General features: G+C 42.3%; 1 protein-coding gene across 1 annotated transcript in view; it reads left to right on the top strand.

Annotated features, from left to right (window-relative positions):
- The first annotated feature begins 1,643 nt into the window (after nucleotides 1–1,643).
- The window catches only part of LOC132833888 (sialic acid-binding Ig-like lectin 10), a 74,133-nt gene continuing 58,179 nt past the window's right edge, over nucleotides 1,644–17,597 (top strand). The window contains exon 1 of the mRNA XM_060852545.1: nucleotides 1,644–1,824. The gene's annotated coding sequence lies outside the window, so the exon portion shown is untranslated. The remainder of the gene's footprint in view (nucleotides 1,825–17,597) is intronic.

Raw genomic sequence — 17,597 nt, 5'->3', positions numbered from 1 at the left:
AGGACGACTTTCATTTGAGTTAACTCAAAAGATGATCCTGATCAACATTTCCAGAAAAAGCAACCAAGGTGTTCATGTTCATACCTGTGAAACATTGCATCCTGAAAACCATTTAAGTCATATGGGCCAGTTTTGTTATTGTCTTTTATTTATGCATGAATCCTGTTTCTTTGTCTGTGTGAATGGGGCTGAAAACAAATGTTTCCACTTTTATAGAATAGACGGGTTTAGACTACCATGTTGTTTAATTTTTCTCTGCTAAAGTTATCAATTGTTAAAATATAAAGCCAGTGTCTGGAATTAATCATTCATGAAGTATGGGAATTATTCAGAAGTCTGCTCAGGAGCGATTGGAGTAACTATTCGGGGTCTTGGACAATTTTAATTTTTCTGTGTTGTGAATACAGAGATGAAAAGGCTGATATGGTTTGGCATATGGATTACTTGCCCTTATTAGCCCAGACATGGAGTTCAAAACCAGAGGGGGGGGTGATGCTGGAACTGTATAAAACATTAGTTAGTCCAGAGCTAGAGTATTGTGTGCAGTTCTGGAATCCACATTATGGGAGGGATGTGGCTGCACCGGAGAAGGTGCAGAATTATCGACCACGTTGTTGCCTGGACTGGAGAGGTTTAGTTATGAAGAGAGATCAGATAGGCTGGGGTTGTTATCCCTAGAGAGGAGATTGAGGGAGACATGATTGAAATGAATAGAATTATGGGGGGCACAGAGGGTAGACAGAAGAAACCTCTCCCCTTTGTGGAGGGATCAATGACCAGCAATTTAAGGTAGGAAGGAAAGGGTTTTGATGAGATGCACTCTCACCCAGAGAGTGGTGGGAATCAGGAGCTCATTGGCTGTAGGGTGGTAGAGGCAGAAACCCTCAGAACATTTAATCAGTATTTCAATTTGCACTATCAGTATTTCAATAGGCCCATACCAAAGCCTAGAAGGCTATGGGCCAAGTACTGGAAAATAGGATTAGAATAATTAACTAATTGTATTTGACTGGCAGGGACACAAAGGGCCGAAGGGCCTTTCTCTATGCTGCAGATCTCTGTGACATTAGTCGCACATATTCTCAAATTGTGATTTATAAATTTCAAGGGCTTCTTAGAGTCATAGAGTCATAGAGATGTACAGCACAGAAACAGACCCTTCGGTCTGGGTGAGTGAGTGTGAAACAGTAGCATGAAAGATGGATAAAATGGAAAGCTATTCACTTTGTGTAAATGAATGTGAGTTAGTGTGAGACCTACATGTATAACTGAGAAAATGTCCTCTCCCGGAGGTCCCCAATATTTGTCCCCTTTCAACACGATGGGGTCTCTTCGCTACCGTGGTTTTCAGTAAACAGCCTCTGATTTATAATTAAACTTGCTCTGAGGCTGTTCATCCACTGAGTCTGGTTGACCTACAGCCCATCTACTGATAAATACTGATATTTCTCTCCCCAGCTGGACTGACACGAGCATGGAAAGGCAACGCTCCACATGAGGTGACAGTACAGGAAGCTTCCTGTGCGCAGTTTCCATGTCATTACAGTTACCCTTCACAATTGGCAAACCAACCACAAGTTGGAATCTGGTTTCATAACGAGAAACCAGTCACATCATCGATAACCTTTCACTCCCAGGATCACAATCAATAATTACCATGGTTTCGCCATTGGACGTGGCTGTCTGGAGACCTGAATAATGGTGACTGTTTCTTGATTATCAACAACACCAGATGGGCAGGTGCAGGACCTTATCTTTTCAGAGTAGAAATCGGCAACATGATTGATTACAGCTTCTTTCCTGGAACCCAGCTTCGTGTTTTGAGTGAGTGATATATTTTAATTTCTCAGTAGTTCACACTCATCACTGAATTGTTAACTACACAACGTTGTGCTTAGTTTGCTTCTTTTATGCATACAATAACCCGTATTGGCACATATCACGACTCAATTACCACTCCAGTTCACAAACATTGACGTTTTGAATCATATTGCTACTCTTTCACGCCATTATCCAGAATATTCATGACTTTCCCCAAATTTCTATAACACACAGAAAAATAGCAAGTTAATTATAATCAGGCTGTATTATTAAAAGGAGGAGAAAAACTGTTTCCAAATGTGATACATTCCAGAATTAAACAATGTCGCATTAACACGAATGAAAATGTTCACATGTCAAACATCATCTAGCTCTGCAGAGGTGATATTCTTTTAAAAGCTAAGGCCGTGGAGGAATGGGGGTGGCGATGTGGTGGGTAACAAAAAACCCACAGACTAAAGACCCATACCCAAAGGATAAAATGAGTTTCCTGTCGACAAGATCGAAATACTGTCCACCACAGAATGATGGAATATATTTAGATCAGAATTCAGACAGGTGGATAGTCAGTTAGACTTAGGTCTTTGAGTAGAAGAAAGAGTCCAGCTTTCAGTGTTGATGAGATTGTCAGGAATACCGATAACTTGAACTTTCTCAGGTTCCCACTGAGGGAGAGATTTGTGCAGCTTACCCTGGTGTAAGGTATCTTCTTTTTTTTTCAGGAATACTGCATATTTTCAGATCATTTCTCCCCATGACACATACAGATGTCCTGGAAAAGCAGGAACCAATTCCAGAAAAATATTGCTGAAAACCTTCAGCATGTACATGCCATTAGTTTCAACAAATTTTTTTCTGGCAATTAAAACCATAAACCTTCCACGAATCCCTCTTAAAAGCTTCACTTTTCTCCTTTCAAAAGTCTCTCGATATTTCAGTAATGATCAGGTGAATCACAGCTCACATTAATGTTGACCGATTCCCAGAAGTCTCATGTCCCATCAAACCTTGGTAAACCATTTTTTTAATGCAAAACATCCAAACAGTTCTAAAATTTCATTTGGTGTTGGACCTGAATTATACATATACATCAACAACACGCTGCCATCTTTGGAAAATGGAACACCATTTCCAAATGCATTTCATTGTGATATAAACATGAAAATGTCTCCACCATAAAAACATAAAATAGGTCAAAATGACATTCATTCACCTTCATTTTCCGTAATACCGATATCGATTTTTTAAAAATCATCAATCTAATCGAGTTTGATTACCTTCTTGACGATGCATCAGCAATCATAATATCTGTTTCAGGCAGATAAATGTAACTTTATGTAATTCAGTGAGTAAACGCCAGTGAAAGAATTGGCATTTTGATTTTTAACTTTATCTTCAAAGACCATTAGATTACGATCAACAGATATGAGTGTTCCTTTGTGGTCATGAGGGACATAGACTTTGACATGTTTCAGACCATTATCTAGATCAAAATTTCTTTTTCCACTGTGCAATACTTCCTTTGAAGCTGACTCAGTTTATGAAGCCAACACCATGTTAGCTTCGTTATGTCAAATATATCAGTTTGCAGTAAGACTGCACCTTCTCCTGAGTCACAAGCTCCAATTCCAACTGCAAATGGTGAACAACTTAGCGACTGGAGGTCAGGCCTACAAGCGAGTACCCATCCTGGGGACTGGATCATGTCCACAAAATAGTCTAAGAGTGATATCACAGGAGAGATATTGCTGTTAAAGTCTGTGTTCCAATATCAGCAATTCTGAAAAATGTGAATTTGTAAACTAGCACTGGGAAGGTAGAATTTATAAGCACAAGAGAGAAAGATAACATGTAAACATGGGCCAAGGATTTCTACTTTCTGCTCATTATCAGTTATTAGTTAACAGTACAAGTAAAAGGTTAACGAAAGTAAATTTTACTAAAGGTACACTAAAATGTCAGCTCAGCCACGTCCTCTGGTGTACAGGGAGTCATGGGCAAGCCCAAGTACAGGAAGTTACAGCGGCTGCACAAGTTTGACCTCTGGGTTCCAGAGCTCAAGCAGCAGTTCCAATCGCTGAGCTGTGTCTGTGAGGCAGAGAACGATGTGGATAGCACATTCAGGGAGGCGGTCATAGCACAGGTTGGGGGAAAGCAGGCAGGTAGGGAATGTGAGAACACCTGGCAGTCCAAGAGAACCAGACAGGTAGTGCGGGAGTTCTCAGTGGTCCCACTCACCAGCTGGTTTTCCACCTGGATGTTGGTGATGGATCCCTGGAGGTGTGCAGCAACACACAATGCCCAGCTGTTCAGGAGGGATGTGGGAAGCGTAGAAGGGCTGTACTGAGTGGGGATTCTTTAGTTTCTGCAGGTGTCAAAATGACTCTAAGACAGTGAGTTGCCTTCTTGCAGCCAGGGTCAGGATATTACAGGATAATCTTTCTGAGAAAGTGGAAACAGCCAGAGTCATGGCCCAAATTGATACAATCGACACAGGTAGGAAGGGGAATGTTGTCCTGCAGTCAGAATTTGGCGAGCTTGAAAGAAAATGAGCAAATGGGGCCTCCGTAGTCAGAACTTCTGGACTGCTCCCAGTGTCACATGCAAGCGAGCAATGAAATTGGAAGATAAGACAGACAGCTGTGTGCCTGGAAAGATGGTGCAGGATGCAGGGTTTTAGATTACCGTGACACTGGGACTGACTTTGAGGAAGTTGGTACCTGTAGACGAGCGACAGTGAGGTCAGCCGATGCTTGAGTTCAAAGTCGAGAGTGTGTTGCTGGAAAAGCACAGCAGATCAGACAGCATCGGAGGAGCAGAAGAATCGATGTTTCGGGCATAACCCCTTTATCGGGAATATGCCCAAAACGTTGATTCTTCTGCTCCTTGGATGCTGCTTCTCCAGCAACACACTCTCGACTCTGCATCTGAACTGAGCTGCGGCCGATTTCCTTATGGGGCATCTGGCTCGTGCCATTGGGGAGAATTAATACTCATTGGGCAGCAGAATAGGGACCAGGAGAGAATATTAGAAAGGAATACCTGTGTGCACAAATTGTGAGGAAAGACTGGCAGCGCTAAATTATAAAGTACTCCGCTAATAGGTAGATTTGAATTAAAGGAGAAAGCATTGGATTCTGAAACAAGGTTAAACTGCAAGTCTGTACATGCACAGAGTATAGTTAATTAAACTGGGGTGTTCCAAGCACAGTTGGCCACATGGGATTATGATGTTGTAGCAATAATGAGCAACTGGCTCAAGGAATGGCTGCTCTGAATGTTAAATATGCTGCCTGGTTACAAAAGTTACGAATTGAAATTAAAAAGGAAGAGCGTTGACATATTTGGTATAAGAAAGCATTGCAGGATTGGAGAGAAAGGAGCTTTCAGAGGTTTAAAATCAGAATCAGTTTGAAGCTTTTGAGATTTGTAGCTCAGATTGAGTTGCTGGAGGTAGGTTTGCTCACTGAGCTGGAAGTTCCATTTTCAGGTGTTTTGTCACCATACTAGGTAACATCTTCAGTGAGCCTCTGGATGGTGTTACCTAGTATAGTGATGAAATAGCTGAAAACAAACCTTCCAGCTCAGCGAGCAAACCTATATACAGAATCACTTTGATTGGAGCTCAGGAACGAGAAGGATGCAATTACATTGCTCGGTGTGATATTTCGATCACCAGCTAGTGGGAAGGATTTAGAGGAAAAAATTGGTAAAGCAATTATGGAGAGGTGCATCTTTCCATCATAGAGTATTTATAATGGGAATTTTAACTGTCTGTATGTAGACTGTGATAGTGGCAGTGAAAAGAAGCAAGTTATCCTCGATTGTTTTCAGAGCAATCCCATATAGCAGTATGTGATCAGTCTAACAAGCGCTGAGTCACTGCTAGGTCTGGTTCATGGGAATGAGGTGACCAATAGATCAAGTAACAGTGGGGGAGCATTTCAGGAACAGTGATCATTGTATTAGAAGGTTTAGGATGGAAGTGGGAAAATGACATTGATCAATCTGGGGTGAATACTACCAGCAAAACTAACATAATGTACAAAACACCATGCAAGAACTGTAAAAATCACAACATCAGACAAACAGGCAGGAAGCTTGCCACCAGGATACATGAACACCAACTGACCACCAAAAGACACAACCCACTACCACTAGTTTCTATACTTATAGACAAAGAAGGACATCATTTTGACTAGAACAACACACACATCCAAGGACAGGTGAAACAAAGACATGCACAACAACTCCTAGAGGCATGGCATATTAACCAGACTCCATCAATAAATATATCGATTTAGACCCCAACTGCCTTCCCTTGAAAAAAATGAACCTGAAATGACATCGTCCACCTTAAGAAACCAAGACCTATAAAGAGAGAGGCGGGACATACCTCCACCACTTCACGGGAGACTCTCACCAATGATGTTACCTAGTCATGATGTCAAAATGTCTGAAATAAAACTTTTCAGCTAATCGAGCTAACTGACTGACAATAATCAACTAGCAGAAAGCAAGCTTCTATAGCTCAAGGACAGAGCAGAGCCAGATAGACTGGAATCAAATTACTATGATGTTGCAGCTATTACAGAGACACGGTTGAGAGAGGGAGAGCAGCTCGATGTTGCAGGATTTAATTGTGTAGAATCTGTATGAGTAGAATTGAGGAAACGCAAAAGTAAAAAAGTGAGTTGGAGTTGCGTATAGGCCTCCAAACAGTGGTCTGGAGCTGGGGCGCAAGATATACCAGGAGGTAGAAAAGATGTGTAGGAAAGGCAAAATTACAGTGACCATTGGGGATTTCAGTATGCAGGTGGACTGGAAAAATCAAGTTGGTAGTGGCTTTCAAGAAAAGGAATTTGTGGAATATCTATGAGACGGCTGTTTTGGAGCATCTTGTAGTGGATCCCACTAGGGAACAGGCAATACAAGATTTATTGTTGTACAATGAAGCAGACCTGATAAGGGAGATTAAGGTGAAGGAACCCTGAGGAGGCAGTGATCATAATATGATTGAACTTACTCTGTAATTTGAAAGGGAGAAGATAGAATCAGAGGTAATGGTATTGCAGCTGAATAAAGACAATTACAGAGGTATAAAGGAGGATCTGGGTAGAATTGACTGAGAGAGGAGCCTAGCAGTGACAGGGGAATGGCACTGGCAGGAGTTTCTGGGAATAATTCAGGAGACACAGCAGATTCTGAGGAAAAAACAGCATGGTACAGGGAGAATGAGGCAACCATGGCTGACTAGGAAAGTCAGGTATAGCATAAAAGCAAAAGAGAAAGCATATAACGTGGCGAAGGGCAGTGGGTACCAGAAGATTGAGAAGTTTGCAAAGACTAACAGGGTAACAACAAAAAAAAGGATGCAGAAGATTAAATATGAGAGTAAGCTAGTCAATTATATAATGGAAGACTGTAAGAGTTTCTTGAGATATATAAAGGATAAAAAAGAGGACATTGGGCTACTGCAAAATGAGACTGGAGAGATAGCAGTGGGGAACAAGAAAATAGCTGAGGAACTGAATAATTTTTCAGGAATCATTTGAATTAGGGTGGGTCCCAGAGACAGGAAAATTGCTAATGTGAGACTCCTGTTTAAAAAGGGAATAAGGGAAAATTACAGACCTATTTGCTTAACCTCGGTCGTGGGTAAGATCCTAGAATCCATTGTGAAGGCTGAGATTTCTGAACGCTTGAAAATGAATGTTAAAATACGACAAAGTCAGCAAGGGTTCATCAAGGGGAGGTCATCACTGACAAATCACGCTGGAATTCTTTGAGGAAGTAACAAGCATGTTAGACCAAGGAGAGCCTTTGATAAGTTACCGCATGGGAGATTACCGAGTAAGATAGGGGATGATGGTGTTAGAGACAAGGTGCTAGCATGGATAGAAGCCTGGCTGTCTGGCAGAAAGCAGAGAGTGGGGATAAAAGGGTCCTTCTCAGGATGGCAGCTGGTGACAAGTGGTGTTCCGCAAGGATCAGTATTGGGACCACAACTTTTCACTTTATACATTAACAATCTAGATGGAGGAACTGAGGGCATTCTGGCTAAGTTTGCAGCTGGTACAAAGATAGGTAGAGTGGCAGGTAGTACTGAGGAGGTGAGGAGGCAGCTGAAGTATTTGGACAGTTTAGGCAAATGGGCAAAGAAGTGGCAGATGAAATACAGTGTGGGAAAGTGTGAGGTCATGCACTTTGGTAGGAAGAATAGAGGCATGGACTATTTTCCAAATGGGAAGGTAATTCAGAAGTCTGAACTTCAGTTGACTTGAGAGTTCTAGTCCAGGATTCTACCAAGGGAAACTTGCAGGTTGAGTCAGTAGGATGGTATTTATTTTAGGGTCTTGAATATAAAAGCAGGAATGTCACTTCTGAGGCTCTGTATGGTTCTGGTCAGACCACATTTGGAGTATAGTACAATGTCTTGGGCCCGTAATCTCAGGAAGGATGTACTGATGCTGAAGCATGTTCAGAGGGGGTTCACAGGATTGATCCCAGGAATGAAAAGCTTAAAACATGAGGAATGTTTGAGGACCCTGGCTCTATACTCAGTGGAGTTTAGAGGGGATCTAATTAAAACTTTACACAATACTAACCGGCCTAAGAGTAGAGAAGATGCGTCCATTGGTAGGAGAGACTAGGGCCCATTGGTACAGCCTTGGAGCAAAAGGAAGACCCTTTAGAATGGAGATGTGGGGAAACTTCTTCAGCCAGAGAGTGGTGAATCTATGGAATTCATTGCCACAGAAGGCTGTGGAAGCTGAGTCATTGAATGTATTTAAGACTGAGCTAGATAGGTTCTTGAGTATCTGCCATGATTGAATGGTGGAGAAGACTCGATGGGCTGAATGGCGTAATTTCTGCTCCTATCTCTTTTATGACTTAAGTGTTTTATGTCAGATAAAGAGTGTTGTAAATGAGGTAGGGATATTGCATTAGTAATAAGGGAAAGTATCACAGCTGAACTGAGGGAGGATGCCTGAAAGGGCTCATCCAGCAATGCCGTATGGGTAGAGCTCAGGAAAAGGAAAGATGCAGTCACTTTGATGGGATGGTACTATAGACCTCCCAACAGCCAGTGGATGTTAGAGGAAAGGATATGTGGACAGATTCTGGAAAAATATAAAAACGACAAGGTTGCTGTGTGGGTGATTTTAACTTTCCCTACATTGACTGGGGCTGACTTAGTGCCAGGGACTTGGATTGTGGACAATCCAGATAGTTTTTTCAAACAATATGTACATTGTACAAATAGGAAAGGGGCCGCACTAGACCTGGCCTTGGGGAATGAGCCCGGCCAGGTGATGGAAGTTTCAGTGGGGGAGCATTTCGGGAACAGTGTTTCCAGTAGGTTTTCAGTTACTTGAGGATAAGGATAACAGTAGTCCATAGGTGCAAGCATGAATCTAGGGGAAGGCTAACTCAAGTATAGGAATACAGGAGCCCAGTGAAAAGTGTATAATGTCGCTATGCGGACCAAAGTACAAAAAATTTAGGTGCAAAGTAGTAAGAGAAACAGAGCTTAAAAAGTTGACCATTACATTCATAGAATAAGTAGAAAACAAAGAAATAAGGTGATAGTTCACGTTAAAATCATTCTTAATTTAAACTCGAAAAATTAAAGAACAAAGTTAAATGTTCAACAGTCTTTGACGAGTCCTCTGCTTATTGCACTCTCCGGGAGACCTTTGCTGCCTGTTCTTACCACTGCAGCCACAGCTACCAAGGGACCTCCCTCACCACTTAGTGTTCCCATGTTGGGCCACAATGTCATGGCTGAAGCTGTTGCCTCCCCAAGTGCCTCCAGAATGTGCTCAGACAGGACTCACCCGCATGCTAAAAGACCACCATGAGCTGCCAAGAAACTAGGCTGATACACTGTGACAAACCAGTGAGAGACCAGGCCATGACACCAATTTGAGTCACAAAGAGACCAGGCTGAGACACCACCATGTGCTGATGAGAGACCAGGCCAAGACACCACCATGAGCCACCAAGAGACCAGGCCAAGACACCACCTTTTCTAGCTTGAATTACCACCATGTACTCCCAAGACTGGGCTGAGACACTGCCATGTGCTACCAAGAGAATAGGCCATGCTATCACAATGCGCCACTGAGAGACTGGGCCAAGGTACTATGATGAGTTGCCCAGACACTAGGCTGAGACACTGCCATGTGCTACTGAGAGGCCAGGCCAAGACACTGCCACAAGTGAGAACCTTGATGGAAGATGTCAAAAATTAAACCCAGAGAAATTGCTTTGGGTGGATCATTATTCACTGTGTGAAATGACACCACATTGAGAGAAAATGCCAACAGCAAGTCAACCAATTGTTACTGAACATAGACATTGCTGAAAAGAGAATCGTGATCAAGGTGAATGCGTGAATGTCAACTTTCAAATGATTGCAGCACTTTGTCAAACTGAAGGAAAGGGTCTGGGAAGTTTGACTGTAATCTCTGAGTAAAGTGAAAAATAATGGGGCAGTTACAAGGTCCCGAAGCTGCTTTTGTTTGTGCTGCAGAGCATGGTTCACTATATATGACGATCTGTCACTTCCAACAAGTGTAAATGAGCCACTTTATGAGCTTGCGTGATCACCTTTAATTCGTTGTTGGTACACTCTGGTGTGTTCAGCAAATGCTGTCCTTATTCACAGCATCACGTCCAACAGAACGCATCTTGTCTTTCAAGGGTGCCTTACTCAACTACTGTCTCTACTCTCCCAGAACGAATAACCAAAGGGCAATGATTTACTTAGTCAGTTCCTTTGACTGAGAGATTACAGATGTGGGATTGCACTAGCACTTGGAAAGCTGTGACAAAAAAATTCTAACTGTTCTCTGTGAGAGTTGGGAAGGGGAATACCAAAAGAGAGGAGATATCCTATGGTATTTACCAAAGTAAACTGGAGTCTTAAACCATTCTTTCCTCCCTTCTCCTAGGATCTGCATCCTTCATTCTGATCCTGTTTATATATTTCTATATACAGGACCCTAGTCAGACTTGCAGTTTTCATACAGATCATCTTCAAATATGAATTCAGTTTAGATTTTGTTTCCAGTCCCCTGTTTTCTTTCTGCTGCAACAGAAATGGAGAGCGACAATCAGAGTGATCAGCATTTAGTATTGTTAATCTCAATAGAAACTATACCCACAATAGATCCATTTATTATCAACACTGAATAATGTGAGATTTGATTATCAAAACTGAATATCGATACTGAACAGTTGGGTTTGAATTATCGACACTGAACAGTGTGGGGTTTGATTATTGATATTGAATTATTGACACTATACAAATAAGATTTTCTGGCACTCTTCCCCTGAGTCATGGAACTGAATTCCAATAATGATGTTACTTACCCAGGACCTATCCAATTGCTCACCTGGTGGGGGATGGTGGTGGTGTGTCTCTGCTGACTGTTTAGGTCCATTATGCAGGAATCAGCAGACTGCACTTATTGGGTAACTGTTTGTTCCTGAATTGTTTTTTTAGGTGTACAAAGCAGCTATAAAATGTATTCAGAAACAACAGTTAACTAAGAAGTGCAGTTGCTAATTCCTGCACAACAAACCGAAACAGGAAGACACAACACGCCTGGAGACTCTAGTTATCCTACCATACATCAAAGTTATTTCAGAGATGACCACCAGACTGCTCCGGTCCCTCAGCATCATAGTTGCCCATAAACCTACTACCATACTAAAACAACTACTGATGGATTAAAATGACCCCATCCCCACAGCCAGCAGAACAAATGCCATATACAAAATACCCTGTAAGGACCGCAACAAAGATTATATTGAACAAACTGGTAGGAAACTAGCCACCACAATACATGAGCACAAACTAGCCACCAAAAGGCAAGACTAACTATCACTAGTACCCATACACACAGACGAAGAGTGACATCAGTTCAACTGGGAAAACGCATCCATCTTGGGACAGGCCAAACAAAGACATATGTGGGAATTTTCAGAGACCTGGTGTTTAAACTGGAACTCCATTAACAAATATATAGATTTGGACTCCATTCAACAACCTCTCAGGGATAGAACCGGATATGAGATCACCCACCACAACAATCCAAGACACATGAATAGCAAACAGGACAGAACACCAACACTTCACCGGAAGCTCACTGATGATGTTACTCAGCATGGTGACGGAACGTCTGAGAACAAACCAGCTCAGCAGGCAAATCTACCAACTGAGTCTTTCCTCTTTTAAGGTACATCATTGTATTCACCATCTGTGACTGTGCTTTCGGTCAGTGACCGAAGATCTCCTTCTGTGGCTCATTTTCCTGAAGGAGGTGAAAAATTATGGAGGGAAATCCAGAGGTTCAGACTCCAGACAGTTGAAGGTAGAGGGATGGATATCAAGAAATACTCAAGAGGTTGGAATTGGAGAAGTTTCGAAATCTCAGAGGGTTGTGGGGCATGGGAATTACCTGCAGAATCTCCTCTGCTCTCACAGACTCATGCACAGACATGAACACACACCCACATGCACTCACATCAGCAGAGACACACACTCTCTCCTCTCACACATTCTCACACGCACAAGCACACACACACAGACGATACACAGACACACACACACTCTGAAAAATAAGATGCTGGCATTAAAACCTGTTGTCTTCGAGAGAGGGGGTTTGCAGAAATGGAGGCCCTCTCAGTGAGAAGGGAGAAGATCGGTTCAGGTGTTTCAGCATATTACTGGAATCTCTCCCCGATGTGTGACACTACGTAGACAGAAATTCACCAGCCTTAAAACTGATGTCAAACTCAAACTGCAGCCTTCTTTTAGAGCTCACATATCCTGCTTGCTTCAACAAAAATAATTCTTTTTTTTAGAATATGGACAGAAACCTCAATCAAGATCAAACAACAAACGCCTAGTCAGTGTTCAGAGGTTCAACTCACATTTTCCTCACAAAGCACCAAACCTAATTTGATACTGTCCCAATCAGACTTTGTCAGAACAGGGACAGCACAGGGTTAGATACTATGTAAAGCTTCCCATACACTGTCCCTGTCAAACAATCCCAGAACAAGGACGGGAAAGGTTAGATACAGAGTAAAACACACTCTGCTGTTTTAAACAAAAGCAAAACTCCCTCTACTCTTCTAAAACTCTTGCTAGACTGTCACTATCAAATGCTTCCAGGAAAGGGACTGACAGAGTTAACTACAGACTAAAGCTGTCTCTACGCTTTCCCCGTCAAACAGTCCTAGGACAGGGACATCATGGGGTTAGATACAGAGTAAGGCTGCCTCTACACTGTCACCATCAAATAGTCCAAGAACAGAGACAGTGCCAGATGGGAGATGGATGAAAGCTCCTGCTAGACTTTCAAATAGAAGTAATACCTATACTAATCTTTTAAACTGAAGCAGTTGAAATTTTCCTTAATAGTAAAGACAATACAAATGAATTATCTGGCATATTTTTTAAATAACATAAACAATCAAGCAGTTGTAAATTAACCTGATAGGTTGTAACAATGTTGAATTTAAACTCTATTTACCGTTTACTTTTGCCAAGTTTTTTCCCTTAATTTATTGTTCAGTGGGAAGTGGGTATTGCATAGCCCTGTCACTTTTTTAAAGACAGGATACAGGTGTAGAATTAGACCATTCAGCCTACCAGGTATGCTCCCCCATTTGATCCTGGCTGATATGTTTCCCTGACCCATTCTCCTGCCTTTTCCCCATGAGCCTTGATCCCATGACTAATCATGAACCCATCATTCTATAAAATGGCACAAACATGCAGTGATGTTATGAGATTGTCTAAAAAACTTGAACCTCCCTTTATAAAATGTACACAAAGGAATCTGATAACGGAACTTTGTAAACAAAGCAAAAGTGACCCGGGACAAGAAGCCTTTTCATGCAATGAGTGTTTAAGGTCTGGAAGGCTTTGCCTGTCAGTCTGCTGGGCGCACATGCCATTGAAGGATTCAAAAGGGAATTGGACCATTCCTGATATGAAGGAAGGTACAGGGTTAGGGCAAGAAGGCTGGAGAATGGAATCAAGTAAATCACTCAATTGGAAGCACCAATGAGATAGGCCAAATAGCCTCTTTGTGCTCAATCTGTTGGTTCTGCAACTTCCTACAATTCTACATCAATGTCTGTGAATGGGAGACAGGGAATATGAGAGAGGGGGAAAAGAAGTAGGGGAGTGAGTGAGACAGAGAGAGAAGGAGGGAGGGAGAAACAGAGAGATAGAGACAGACAGAATGGGACAGAGAAGAGAGAGAGAGAGAGGAGCAGAGGCAGAGTCAGACATTTAAAGAGAGACTGTGTGTGAGAGAGAGAGTCACACATACAGGAAGAGTCAAAGAGCAGGATAGAGAGAGAGAAGAGGGGACAGAGAGTCAGAGAGAGGGAGAGATGTTGAAGCAGTATTGTGGAGAGATAGCATAAGGGGAAGAAAGAGAGGACTGAGAAGAGATAGATTGTGAATGGGAGAGAAAGGACATCAATGGATGGAAAAATTGTCTGTTGTTCCAGGGTCAGTTTCAGATGTGTTTAATACTAAAATGTGAATATTTAAAAATGGATAGTTAAAGAGTGAGACAATCATGATTAAGCTCCAGTGAGAATTAATCTCATGGCTATTGATTTGGACCAGGGCTCTAACACCTAAGCCATATGCTATACATTAGCTACGGTATTAAGTATAAGGAGAGGTTAGATAAACGGGCTTTATTTTCACTGAAGTGTCAGAGCCTGAGGGGTAACCCGATAGAAGTCTATAAAATTATGAGTGGCATGGATAGGGTGCCTTTTTGCCAGAGTGGAAATGCCAACGACTCGGGAGTCATATGTTTAAGGTGAGAGGGGGATGATGTCCGAGGCAGGTTTTTTATTACACAGAAGGTTACACCTGGAACACACTGCCAGGGGAGCTGTAAAATCAGATATGATGACAATGTTTCAGAGGCATTTAGACAGGCACATGGACAGACAACAAATAGAGGCAGGCTGATAGGATGAGTTTAGAATGGCATTGTGGTCAGCACAGAGAGTTGGGCCATAGGTCCTGTTCCTATGTTGTTCTGTCCTATGTTTGATGTACTACTGGGTACTTCTGAGTGATGCTATGTGTTGAAAGATTGAGGTGGGGTTCAGTTCATAATTTAGATTGTAATTTCATTAATTCAGGTTGAACAAAATGGAGCTCAGACAGAAAGTGGTGAAGGGTTGGTCACTGAGAGCACATTCACTGTTCCCAAAACCACAACTGTCATTTTACTGGTGGTTTCTTTCCCCAGGTTTTCACAACAAATGGCCACCAATCAATCAAAGTTGAAAGCAATTATGAGGCAGACTGAAATGTTAGTGGTTACAAGAAAGGAGAAGTCTTTTTATTTACATGTGGAGCATCACTGACACTTTTTTTTCTATTTGACTCAAAGACAGTGAGTATAGAGTGTTGTTTTTTTGGGTATTGTGGTCAGTTGGATTAAATAGGATGTGCTTTCTTGTTATAAAAAATGTTATTTCTGCAGCTGTGAGTTTTCTGGGTGTGGAAAATGTCACTCGGTGTGTTGTACTGAAAATGAGGATTTAACCTACTGCGAATCCTTTTGCAAGGATGCCTTCCTTGAAGAAGCTCTCTTCCTCCCTCTACAAGGATCTCAGTGAGTCCCTCTCTCACTGCACCCCCCAGGTCATCTCCTCTGCACAGAAGCTCTTCAGCCACGTTCTCAAACAGACTCGCTACCACAGCCACATCTCCTTCCTCAGTACCTGCCTACGGAACCTATATAAAAATCCGCCTAGGAACCCTCTAACCACAAGGGATGAACTCAGATTTATCCAGTTTCCTCATTTCCCCTCCCCCCACCTTGTCTCAGTCAAATCCCTCGAACTCAGCACCGCCTTCCTAACCTGAAATCTTCTTCCTGACCTCTTCACACCCCCACCCCACTCCGGCCTATCACCCTCACTTTAACCTCCTTCCACCTATCATATCTCCATCGCCCCTCCCCCAAGTCCCTCCTCCCTACCTTTTACCTTAGCCTGCTGGACACACTTTCCTCATTCCTGATGAAGGGCTTATGCCTGAAACGTCGAATCTCCTGTTCCTTGGATGCTGCCTGACCTGCTGCGCTTTTCCAGCAACACATCTTCAGCTCTGATCTCCAGCATCTGCAGACCTCACTTTCTCTAATAAAAGAGGAAAGTCAAGTTAAAATAGAAAAGGCAGAAATTAGGAGTGGTGATGAAGGCAGTGATGAAGAGCTAACCATCCTGGCCAAAGACCCAGTGGGGCTCTGTTTAAATGTGTACAAGTGTTACCAAGATTTGATGGAAAGGTCATCAAAACATTTTTCGGTTCATTTGAGGAAGTGGCTAAACGAATGAAATGGCCGGTGACCATGTGGACTTTGTTGATTCAAACAAAACTGGTAGGTAGATCCAGTGATGTATTTGCATCATTATCAGAAGATATATCTAGGGAGTATAATGAGGGGAAAAAAAGCCATCTTAAGTGCATGTGAACATTTGCCTACAGATAACGTTTCAGGAATCTAAAGAGGGAATCTTGTCAAATGTACATTGAGTTTGATAGGATCAAACAAAGTAACTTTGACAGGTGAATGAGGGATTTGAAAATAGACCAAATATATGATGCTCTTGGAAACAAATGAGAACTGCAGATGCTGGAGTCAGAGTCAAAGGGTGGTGTTGAAAAAGCACAGCAGGTCAGGCAGCATCTGTGGAGCAGGAGAGTCGATGATTCGGGCATAAGCCCTTCTTTGGGAATGTGGAGGGGGCAAAGGGTTGAGAGAGAAATAAGATGTGGGAGTGGGGGTGGGGGTGGGTGGGGTGGGGCTGGGAGGGAAGCTTGGTGGGAAGGTGATAGGTCGATGCAGGTGGGTGGCAATTGTGATAGGGAACTGAGGAGTGGATAGGTGAGAAGGAAGATGGATAGGTAGGACAGTTAAGAGGGTGATGCCGAGTTGGAGGGTTGGATCTGGGATGAGGTGAGGGGAGGGAAGAGTTGGAAACTTGCGAAATCGATGCTGATGCCATGTGGTTGGAGGGTCCCAAGGTGGAGTTCTTATTTACCTCCTGAAGCAGTGAGAACTCATGTGGAAGAGCAGAGGGTTAAAACTACAAGATTAACAGTGAAGATGGTGGATGCTTATAAGTTATTTTATAATTCAAAGTTTAGCTTTCAACATCAATTTCAATCTGTGAGGGATAGAAATTGGGGAAAAGAGAAATCCTCAGGTAGCAACCGAAAAAGAGGTCTCATTGAAGGTAACAGAGATAGCCACAGGGTGAAAAGGAAACCATGAAGGTGAAAGAGAAATTTTAAAACAACTTCGGTGTTTTCACTGTTATGCAGTAGGACACTTGAAGTTGCAGTGTTGGTGGTTTAAGAAAAATACTGGGAAGTTGGACATGGCAAAACAGGATTACCCAGTGAGATTATTAAAGTGAGAAAGGAGAGCGAAAGGAAGCTAAAGATCTTCAAAAGAATGTATAGTCTGGTCGAGGATTGATTAATAAGAAAGTACAAGTTATCTTTAAAGAATTTACTTGTGTAAGGCTTACTCGTGTACCAGGAAGAGTAGAAAAAGAAATTAAATTTTTAAGAGATACAGGAGCAAGTCGATTCTTTAAAGGTGAGAGGTGAGAAGGTGTGTACTTGGGAAGGATATTGCCAGAGAAGGTGAGGTTGGAGTGTCTGGTGAAAAGTGGTAAAGTAGGAATAATAGAGAAATTCT

Source organism: Hemiscyllium ocellatum, chromosome 38, assembly GCF_020745735.1.
Source record: "Hemiscyllium ocellatum isolate sHemOce1 chromosome 38, sHemOce1.pat.X.cur, whole genome shotgun sequence".
Classification (NCBI taxonomy): domain Eukaryota; kingdom Metazoa; phylum Chordata; class Chondrichthyes; order Orectolobiformes; family Hemiscylliidae; genus Hemiscyllium; species Hemiscyllium ocellatum.
This window is presented reverse-complemented; position numbering and strand designations above follow the sequence as displayed.